Source organism: Nipponia nippon, unplaced genomic scaffold (assembly GCF_047370975.1).
Source record: "Nipponia nippon isolate SJK-2023a ecotype South Korea unplaced genomic scaffold, ASM4737097v1 scaffold_20, whole genome shotgun sequence".
In the NCBI taxonomy this organism is placed as follows: domain Eukaryota; kingdom Metazoa; phylum Chordata; class Aves; order Pelecaniformes; family Threskiornithidae; genus Nipponia; species Nipponia nippon.
In genome coordinates this window covers 7,976,395-7,988,383 of record NW_028262337.1, presented here as the reverse complement: position 1 = coordinate 7,988,383, position 11,989 = coordinate 7,976,395, and positions in this window count along the sequence as shown.

Genomic DNA, 11,989 nt, shown 5'->3' with positions numbered 1-11,989 from the left:
ACAGAGGACTACTCAGAAAGCAGAGCCACATGTACATAACTGAGGAATCTTCCACTTCAATAAAACATTTTCTGGAGTGTTAAAATTCAAGCTTCCCAGTGTCGGGCCTTTCTGAGCATTTCAGAAACACTTCTTGGTCTGAATTTAGTCTTTGTCCCTTTCGTGGCATGGCTGGATCTCTTCAGTGCCAGCTTTAGCTGTTCACTCACCAATTCTATAGCCACGGACAAATGCGTCATCTTGCGTGTTAGATGTCCTGCGCTTTGCATCAGTAATCTGTTCACAAAGTTCTTCAATTTGGAAGTGACACATCTGATTCACTTGATGTTCCCTTTTGCAGCAGGGCAAAATTGGGGGGAACATGAGGCAAAGCACTAGCTGATGAGAGAGGCAATAAGGAAAAAAAGGGCACTGTGAGACAACAGAAAGAATTTAAAAGTAAATTAACCCTGTTTTTGCAATTTACAGCTCATGAGAAAACCTGTGGAGCAAAACCTTCCAAATGGACAATGTGATGACACCTTCATAGGCTGAACATCTTCTGTAGAAACACTTCTTAGTGTATAAATGTGGTACCCAAAATTATTTCATACTGTTGAAAATATATTACAGAGCTCAAAAGAATAAGAACACTTCCCACCAAACAGTAAAGTCAAATAATGTAGGCTACAATATGTCTTATTCAAGTTGTCAAATCGTGTACAGTTAATTAAATGATCTGATTGAATGAGCATCCCAGCATGTTTCAAAATATGATCAAGAAGCCAGCGAAACACAACATTGGTCTTCGAGTGACTTTTAGAGTGTCAGTGGCAAAAATGGTAGACACTGCTATATGACCATGTTGGGCAAAAGAGGACCCGTCAGGTCATGAGGGCTCTGGACCAGGTGGGTCCAGTCCACGGTTCTGCCAGCAGAAACAAGAACATGGAGAGTACAGGTAGCAGATATATCTGGAAATGCAGTTATAAAGGCACTTTGAAAGGATGAGTACAGCACCTGTGTGCAGTACTTTGTACTTGAAAATGGAGAAGCATAAAGCATAGGACCTCAGCAGAAAGCTAGCTCTAGAAACTGCTTGTTTAGTGCTTTGCAGTCTCCCTGCAACTGGCTGCCACCTTGCCTGGGGTTGTGAAGTGTTCTCTTCCAGATGCCCTAGATTCAACTCGAGCCCTCGTTCTGCCCTTGCAGCCTCTGACCAAGGTCTATAACAACCACCTCACAGAGATAAACACCTCATCCCCTACCTGTATCTCTCTGTTCCTTCTGATGTTGCTGAATATGCTCCACATCTGTGCTGACCCTCTGAGCTGAAGCTCTTGCTGACCCTCCTTTCTGTGGTGCTGTCTTCTCTTGTGTCTATTCCTCCTCCCTAGCACCACTTTAAGATTTCTTTTAGGTATCCCCCCTTTTCCCCTCTGGGGAACGGTCCTTGGTCCTTGACTACTCTCACCCTATAACCTTTCTTTGGATGATATCGTCTGCCTAATATGCTTCAACTACTAATTTTAACCTTAAACAAACCCACAATTCTTTTAAACTATTCTGTTACCCCTGAGTAGCCTCTTTTGATCGAATACAGTATTTCTTTCTTCTTTTAGTAGGATATCTGATCATCAGCTTAAAATTAACTTTGCCAAAACTGATCTCCTTTCAATCCCTCGCCAACTCCCATGATTTTCTCAGTCACTGATCACATCAGCACTTCATTTTCTGTCACTCTGGTTTGCAGTCTGACTGCAAGTTTTAACACTTCTTTCTCCCTTGCTCTGTATATCTACCTTTTGCCATGTTTATCTTCCCAGTACTTTCTAGACGATAGTTCTTCCTATCTGCTCTTCTTATTTAACGATTCCAGTCAGATCATCACCAGCATGCATCTTGGATACATTACCATCCTCCTGGCCTTTCCTAAACTTATGGCATCATCTTTCAGCATTCAAAGAACAGATGAACTCATTTTCCTCAACTGACATGAATCTTTTCCTTACCCTCCTATTCACCATCACATGAAAGTTCTTGTTTTGCATCTCCCTTATATTCATTGTGTCAGTGATGATTGCTTTGAAAGTCCGATTTCCCACTGATTCACAAGTACCTTTACTTTCTTTCCTGCCCCTACTGCTTCTTGCACTCAAACTGCCTCCTTAGATTAAAGAGAAAAGCATAGCAGATATATGGATCAAGATCTAGTTCAGTCACATAAAACAAGAACAAAAAACCCCAAGAAAACAACAAAGCCACCTGCAATGGCTGCGTAGGAAGCAGTAGGAGTGGGATATAAGGTTTATTTACTTTAGAGTTTTCAAATGATTCAGAATGTTGAGGTTGCAGCTCAGGTTTTATTACTGTCCTTTTAACAGCTGTGCCTTCTCTCACTGTCTGATGTGCCATGACTTGTCTAACTTCCAAACATTTTGCAACACCCAGCTGTGTGGATGTTTATTGATGAAGTTAACATTCTTGAAAGTGGGTTTTTAAGTTAAAATTAAAACAGGGTGGCACTATTTGTGACTGACTTTTAAAACTGTTACAATAATCAAGTGGTGGGGGCTGAGGATAAAGTGTTACTGCTTTAGTTAACTTTTATTTTGTATCCCTCCTGTTCATGTACAGTTAAAAGTATGCCAAGGACATTACAGCTCAATGATGAGTATTTTCTGAATAAACACATTCAAATAAATAAGCATTCTCATTTGCATTAATACAGTCTCTTCAAGTTTCTAGTAGACTGAGGCAACATGCAGACATGAAAGGAAAGACAGTGCGTTCCCCAAAGGGTTTCTAACCTTAACATAGGCGAGATGCAGTAGCTGAAACAAACAAAAGGAGGCTCAGGAGGTAATAGGTAGCCAGAGGTCTCCAGTAGTCACACAGCCGGTTTTTGGGAAGGCTGGTGATGTATGCCAGATAGAGGGCTTTTGTGATGTTATTAGCAGAGACAAAGGAACACGTTAAACACAGGTATTTTAGTTTACCACTGCCCAACTCAGAATAAGCAAGCAATGTTTAAAGGTCATCATCCTATATGAATCATTGGGAAAGATTTGAAGGAAGAACACCATGGATTTAAGTAAAACATTGTACTTTTTACTGTTATGTCAGTCCCTTTCTCCTGTCTTGCTTTTTATCACACTCATTTACACATCCTTCTTCCTCCGAGATTGTAATTTCTAACAGTTCCTCATAAGCAGAGGCTGTATCCATCTTTGTGGCTGCAGTCCTTAATACAATGGAGCCATAAGCAAGGTGCAGGCTGTGGTTACTGTGAAAACTATCATCACACCTATTCTGCACTTTTGTGCCCTTTGCTTTGCTTGCAAACTTAAAGAAGAAATAGAAGCATCAACATTCAGAGCACCGAGATCTTTAAACCCCTGCCTCTATATCCCTCCTGTACACTGAATGGGGCATAAGATGACAGAAAGGTTATATCTGGGCATACAATTTAAATTGATGATAAAAATGGTCAACAAGACCTAGGTTCTTAAATCACTTGAATATGTTTAACACCCATATCTTGATCCTACAGTTCATACATCAAAATCTTCATATGGCACCATTGCACCTGTATCACATAGCCCCAAGGGAGGGGGATGAAGTCTCCTACCCCACACTGCAGGGCAGGAGAGAGTAGAGGCAGATCAAGAGTGCCCCACCAGCCCCGTCTGCACCCTGAGACTTCCCTCCGCTGCCAGGAATGCACACCACCCACTGCACAGCACACACCACACACTGCACACCACACAACATGCACTACACACCATGCACCGTGCACTGCACACCATGCACTGCAACACTGCATGCTGCAACACGGCTCACAGCACACCAGGACTGCACACATCACCTGCTCTGGAGCCACGCACTGACCATCTCCTGTTTCATAAGAGCTATGTCAAAGGATACAACTGCATGACTACCTTATGTCAGACATTTCACAACATTCAACCACTTGATTTCACAAATCTAAATCGTGTTTGCTTTGTTTGTAATTTCCTCTTTATTTAAGAGGCTGGAAACAATTTCTGTGAAGTACACCAGGACCACTGCCACTTTTCCTCAGTGTCGCTTGAGCCACAAGCTTTCAGCAAATTGCTCCTGGCACTCTATAAAAGTTCAAGAGCTTTTAAAGAGCTCTTGAACTCTATAAAAACAACCAGATTTGCTGCTCTCAGCTGATGGCTGGTTACCTTAAGAGGGTGGCTGGCTGCTGGGAACATGTGCTTGGACCAAGAGGTGGTCATGGTAGCACAGTCTCATTTCCCTCTTTTATGCCCTTTTACTGTGTTTCTACTCCAGTATCATCTCATCAGGCTGTCAAAATTTTCCTGAACCAAATGAGCCAGAAAAGGGACATGGTGACTTCTGGCAGTGTGTATTTTAGCAAAATCTAAATGGATTTCCTGGGGTGAAGTAAATGGTCTTTGCAACCTGAGGGTTTTCTCCCCACTCAATGATGCAATGCCTGCAACAGTGTTAGTAGCTCTGAAAAGACAAGACTGGAAATTATCTAAATAAATCAATGAAGGAATGGAATGGTATAGGCAGGGAGCCTGAACACATGAGCTAATCTAAGCAATCACAATAATACATCAAACAAGTCATGGTTTGGCTAACTAATGTGTTCCCAGTCAATGGAAGACGGACCCTCAGGTTGGATGGTCACATCCAGAGGGTAGTGGTCAATGGCTCCATGTCCAGACGGAGATCAGTGATGAGTGCTGTCCCTCAGGGTCCATATTGGGACCAATACTGTTGAATATCTTCATCAATGACATAGAAGGTGGGACTGAGTGCACCCTCAGCAAGTTTGCAGATGACACCAAGCTGAGTTGTGCTGTTGACATGCCTGAGGGACGGGATGCCATCCAGAGGGACCTAGACAAGTTGGAGAAATGGGCCCATGTGAACATCAGGAGGTTCAACAAGACCAAGTGCAACATCCTGCACCTGGATCCGGGCAACCCCTGGTATCAATACGGCCTGGGTGATGAAAGGAGTGAGCGCAGCTCTGAGGAGAAGGACTTGGGGGTACTGGTGGATGAAAAGCTGGACATGAGCTGGCAATGTGCACTCACAGCCCAGAAAGTCAACCGTCTCCTGGGCTGAATCAAAAGAAACATGGCCAGCAGGTCGAGGGAGGTGATTCTGCCCATCTACTCCGCTCTGCTGAGACCCTACCTGGAGTACTGCGTCCAGCTCTGGAATCCTCAGCACAGGAAAGACATGGACCTGTTGGAGAGGGTCCAGAGGAGGGCCATAAAAATGATGAGAGGGCTGGAGCACCAATCTTATGAGAAAAGGCTGAGAGAGTTGCAGTTGTTCAGCCTGGAGAAGAGAAGGCTGTGGGGAGACTTCATTGTGGCCTTCTAGTACTTAAAGGGGGTTATAAGAAAGATGGGGACAGACTTTTTAGCAAGGTCTGCTGCGACAGGACAAGGGGTAATGTTTTTAAACTAAAAGAGGGTAGATTCAGACTAGGTATAAGGAAGAAATTTTTTGCAATGAGGGTGGTGAAACACTGGAATAGGTTGCCCAGAGAGGTGGTAGATGTCCCATTCCTGGAAACATTCAAGGTCAGGTTGGACGTGGCTGTGAGCAAGCTGATCTAGTTGAAAATGTCCCTAGTCATTGCAGGGGGGCTGGACTAGATGACCTTTGAAGGTCCCATCCAACCCAAGCCATTCTATGAGCCTATGATTCTATATTGGGCAGCTAGCTCCATTCTTTTATGAGTTTGTAGATGGTGTGTTGGTGACGTATTGAGGATGAAAATCTGAACAGAGCAGAATCCTTCACTAGCTATTTGCAAGCTGCCTAAGGGGAATATATCTTATATGTAATATAATAATGTATAATGTATAATGTATAATGTATAATATATAATATATAATATATAATATATAATATATAATATACTATATACTATATACTATATACTATATACTATATACTATATACTATATAGTATAATAATATATATATGGATATATCTTTCCCAATACTTAACACACACTACCTCAGCAAGTCAATATATTGCAGGAGAATACAGCTACATATCTCAGTAAATGTTTTTTTAAGACAGAAAATGTAAAAGGATTTTAAATATTAAGAAAATAATAATGTGGCTGAACATTACTCTTAAGCAACTATTACATCAGTATGAAAATTTGCTGTTTTCCTTTTACATTAGTAATCTTGAGGAAAAAAACATGTAGTCTGTAGAGAGGGAGGGGAGAATCTCTATTCAGAGGGTGATTGGTTCTGAGTGATTTGGATGGAGTAATCCACATAGAGATCCATATTCTGTAAATTAGTGCTGTTATTAAGTAAAGGGGAAAACTTATAGCTAACTATACTCACAGTGAAGGTATGCAATAAACACTGGGATGTAGATAAATGTCTAGCACTTACCAGACAAACTGAGTTGCTAACTGAAAGGGGTCTCTCTCTTCTCCTTCAACAGCCCGACTGTTTTTGAAATTTCTTTTTATGTATTGTGCTGCTTTTGTGCTTATAGAATCGCACTCTTCCTTGTAGTTTGCCCTTATCAAACCAGCTTTTTTATGGAAGTCTTAATGGCAGGCAGACATAATTTCAATCCTTTAAGGTCATGCTGCTCTCTTCAAAGGTTAGGACATATGCTAGGGTTAGGCTGGCTTTTTGAGGTAGCTACATTGTGGCTTTTAAAGAAAGACTTGTAATTGGGAACATGTTCCTATGGAAATACCATGTATTATTTAAAAATGATAGTCCTCAAGAAATTTACTCCCATAGATAATTTATGAAGCATAATCTACCCCTACTTACAGATAATATAGAAAAAAGGTATTCTTTCTCACATTTATAACAACTGGTATGTGGTAAACACATTAATACTAACCAGCCAGCAATTAGCAGCTTCACAGAATACACCTGGCTTTCCTGAAAGCTGCAAAAGCATAAATTAGTGAACAACCTGAGATTAAAGCTCTCAGCAAGAACGAAAACAAGTCCAGCGACCTCTGAAGCAAAAATCTGAGTGACTGGAGAGGGCTGACCCAGAGTGAGCAGCGCTAGCACTTGTCACGTCCTCGGGCAAATGGCTTCCTAAGTCACGGTCTTTTCCAAGAATATGAAGTTTTAACAGTATTTCCTATGTTTTTTTCAAAAATTATAACTCCCTCGCATTTTGGCTTATTCTTCTCCATATAATTCCTCATGTCCAACCCCAGGGCCCAAGTGGGGAATAGAAATTCCAGATCAAATATTAAAGGATTTAAGTAATTTCTAGTATTTCATAATGACTTATGAAACCTCTTATATCCCACACTTGACCTAATGCAGTCGTATCTAGAGTCTCTTGTAAGGTGTAACAATCTACCATGATAGGATGTGGTTAGAAAAGTGATCTTCCAGGATTTCAGATTTTAATTTGTCTGGAAGTCTTGATGTAATCCCTATTAGCAGTTCCAGTAAATGTATAAGCTAAAATGTATTGATGGAAAAGGAAAGATTTCTTTGGATTTAAGCTCTAGATCAGGCCAAAGGGGGTTTCTCCATTTTGTCTTAGTTTATATTTCTAAGCAGTATTCTCCTGAAGCCTAAAGATGAGTACATTACATTCAAGCAGACTGGAGGTCAAAAATTTATGGATCTTTTCTAAGATCTTTATCAGAAAAAAATCTATTAGTTTAAGACCAGCTTTGAAGAACAGCAGTTCTTCTCTTAAGGACATGGCTATTTCAGAAAAAAGCAGATCTCTACAAGTTTCTGCATGTTCTCTTCATGAAAGTTTCTAGGGTAATTGTGCAGGATTATACCTGATGTATTGAATGTTTTCCTCAGTGAACTGAAGGTAAGTGTAGCATTACAATGATGTAAAATTTGTGGAAGGCAAAATAATTAGAGTGCTAAATAAAACTGTGGCCAGGACAGTCACAAAAAGAGGTCTCTTACCCTGAGCTATTCCTTATATGCAAGTGTAGGAGTATCAGACAGGAGCGAGACGATAAATCTAACTGGGAGTGTGGCATTGCTGGGGCTGCATGGAGGTCGGGCTGCATCCATCTGAGAAGAGCATTGGCAAATTGGATACAGAAATGGGTTCAGAAAATGCTTAGAGGAAATGTCGTACAGTGAGAAACTTCAAGAGCTTAAGCTGTTTATCTTACCAAAATTAAGAGTGAAAAATTACTTGGTTTTAATGTATAGATGCCTACAGAGGAAAAAATATAGACTGTTATAGGTCCCTTAAGTTTCCCAGAGAAAGGCCTAATAAAAAGATATGGTTATGCTGAAATCATTGAATTCAAATTACTCTCTGATTTTAATAGTGAAAGCGGTTAATGACACAGGAAGATGGCTCCAAATTCTTGCTTCTCAATTTTTTAGAGGAGCGATTTGACCCAGGGCTGCCCATGTGCCCCTTGAGTTTGGGCAAAGCTGATCCAGAGCCCCAGGGGGCGTGAACGGACCAGGCTTAGGTGCTGAGGAGAGAGCTGTGAATCTGGTGAATCTGAGCTGATTCCCTCCAGCTCCAAAAAAGGCCATCTCTTATCTATGAATCACAATTTGAGAGCTGCATGAGGGATAAAAATGTTTCTTATTTAAACAACTCTGTGCAAAATTGTTTCATAATCTGTAAAATAATGTAATATTCCAGGAAGAATTTTCTCAAATTGGGCTCAACTTACTGCGTCGTGGCTCACATATCTTAGCTGACTCCAATCCAAGCTGATGTGTTATTTGTTCTTAAAGAAAATTTAAACTGAAAGTTGTAGACAGCATTATAATCTATTCTTTTTTCATCATCATTATTATTGCTGTTATTATTGTTATTATTATGATATTGGAATGTTTTTATTATCCTTTGTTAAATGCTCACAATCTGCTCAATACTATAAAAGATGCAGTAGACAACACCTGCCCCCAAGTGCATATAATTTCAGCCTCTGATCTGGCAATTTAAAATGCATGGCTGGAATCCACATTAAAGTTAATGGTGCTCCACTTAAGCACAGCAGTCTGCCTGAGCATTATAAATTGCAGGATCGGGGCCGTAAGTATTTGCATGTGGATATAAGATTCCCCTTAGTCCTTTAAAGTCAGAGCTTAAAGCTAGAGCAGAGAATGAGATTTCCATACCTTAGAAAGATAGAAGTACTGCTCTGAAACCAGGTGTGCAGCTTTACAGATTTGTCGTTGTTTTCCTTACTTTCGGTGGAAACCTTTCTTTGACCCAAATTTCATGTGAACCAGAGATTCCTGCAACCCAGAAGCCTGCCAATGAAATGACTGTTGGTGTCAGCTTTGCTATGGACAGGGGCTCCGGAAATTGCCCACGGCTCTGGGGAAGAGCCAGGAGGTACTGTCGAGAGGTACCTGGCACCTCTGGCATTCCTTGCCAGGGACAGACAGGCCAGCAGCACTTGCTGCAGGGCTGGAAGCCTTGCTCCTGGACCAGCCCTGCACCTCATGGGGACATCTGCACCGCTCCAGGTCTCCTGACAAGAGCTGCTAGGAACACTGAATCCGGCTCTGGGGTCACCAAAAGGGCCAATCAAAGATGTTTTGAAGAAAGGTATCTAGGTTCAGCAAACTGGTGTTTCTGGAGGAAATTGTGTTCATCAGAAAAAAATTCTGCTCGAATCTTCAGTCACTTTAATTACTCAAGTCTGTCTGAGTCCTACTTACTTGTGTGCTTAAAACTGAAAAATGCATGAATAAAATAGAACATAGCCAGTGGTAATGAATTCCCTATTGCACTTTTGTTTCACTAATTAAAGAAGAAGAAACTGATGCAGCTGAGAACGAGGAAAGCTGTGGAAGTGATTTGCACACCAGGCGTTTGGGAAGGGCACCGTTCCCACGCAGTGCTGTGAATCCGAACAGAGAGCGCAGCATCCACCACCAAGCACGCGCTTCTATATTTAGAGGAGCCTAGCAAAACCTACTGAGTATAGGATGTTGAACAGAAACAGCAATTTTCATCAGTGTATTATCTTCCCCCTCTTTACACTGATTCTTCAGGAGAAAACAGCCGGCTAAGCTCTAGCTGCTATTAGCAAAAATAGCAGCAACCCAACTGGAAGTAATTTCACTGTTGACTGCATTGCAGTGTATACAACTGATTTCATTCCAGATTCAGGGGAGAACAAAAGTATCATGGCTGTGTTGTCCTTGACCTCTGCCAGGTACAGCTAGTCTCCTGGCCCAGTCAGCATGATGCAGGAATAATATTCCTCTCTCTGAAATGGCAAGTGTTTTTTTTTCCTTTTCTCCTTTCAAGTTACCTATGAATTTTCAAGCCAGATCCAGCAGCTTAGTGGAACTGAACTGCCTCTCATTAACTGGATTATCAACGGCCCAGTCCCCTCTTACTTCCAACGTAAGCCTGCCTCCCTCCTCTCTGTCCCCTAACTGAGTTTCAATTTCCAATTTGCTTTTCTTGCGTGCTACCCTCTTGGGCTGGAAAATATCCTCCAAAGTCGTTGGGCCACTTCTGTTAGAATATAAGATCACAAAAGTTACAGCTGGAGACGAGCACGCTGCCCTTTTAAATGTGAGAAGGTGAGTGTAGCATGGGGTCAGGTGCTGCCCTCAATTATACTGGTACAGATCTGGAGGAATTTTTTTTCTTCAACGACATTAATCCTATTAACTGAAAGTCAAGAACGCTGCCTGTGCATTTCCCTTTGTACCCGTTCCCCTTCCCCACTTCAGTTTATATATGATTTCTATCATAAAGGATTTGGGGATATTCTGTATAGCAGAAGGTTTATAAATATTAATGGTATCATACCGTGCATGACGTGAGACACAAGCCAGGTAGTCTGTTTAGAAAGAGCTCGTCTATCCTCTGTGGGCACTGCAAGCATGGCGAATCCACGACAGTTTGAATTTATGAGGTGCAGCAATTTCAGGGGAAGGGAGCACCAGGTATTCACTTCTTCCTGCAAACCTAAAACTGTCCTGCTGGAACACAGGGTTTGGTGTCCCAGGTTAAGCTCATACTCTCTTCAAGGAAATACCTTCTTCAGAATTTTTAAAGATGGAAGAAGACGTGCCTTACCTCTTGCTTCTCTTCCTCACCTTCCCTCTTCGGTTCCTTCCTGCTCTTCTGTTTTCCCCTTCTGGTCTCTGCCTCTCCTCCCCATATTGCTCCTCTCCCTATTCTCTTAATTTATTCACGAGCTTTCTTCACGTCACCCTCTTTCATTTCTCTGCCCACTGGAGAAGGCCCATATCCTATACATGTTTTCAGGTTGTGAAGAGGAGAAATTTAGCTTACATGTTTGTGTAATTACTTCACTTTTTTAGGAAGCACAGCTTGGAAAAATTGCTCTAATTTGTGTAATTTTTCTGGAATCACACTAGCACAGAATTTAAGTAATTGGAATATGCTTTTAAACTAAAAAGCTACCACACTCGATGCTTCTTTAACAATCTCTGTTTGTAGTTGGATAATTACCATTATTTTTATACTCTCCTCAGTTCTGCCATAGAGCGTTTTTTGAGTAAAATTTCTGTGGAAACTTTGTTTGAATGTCAAAGTAACCGAAGGGCTCTGTCTGGATGCTCTTTTCCTGTGTGGAACCGCCACTGGGGTTTTCACAAGCCCAATTGCTTCCCCATGGGAACTGCCTCCAGTGCAGTCATGATCTGCAACAAAAACTCAGCTGTGTGTCAGTGCTGTAAAGAGCACTGAAAGTGCATCTATAATTAATGCCTGTAGACTTCAGCAGAACTGGTCCTGAATGGGAAGAGTGGGAAGTTATCACCTGTCCTGTATAAAATATCCTCAAACACAAATATGCTGGAACCTCGTCCCATGGCTTTGGTGATGATCTGTGCTTCATGAGTGCACAATAGTAAGGACGGTTGTTTCTAAGACTTATTTTTTTTCTCTCGAAAGGAAAGCTCTGCCCTCAATCTTTATATAATTTTTTCCATATTTTCTCTTTTCCCACATTAATATTACACATAAGCAATCCATGCTTGGGTAAAT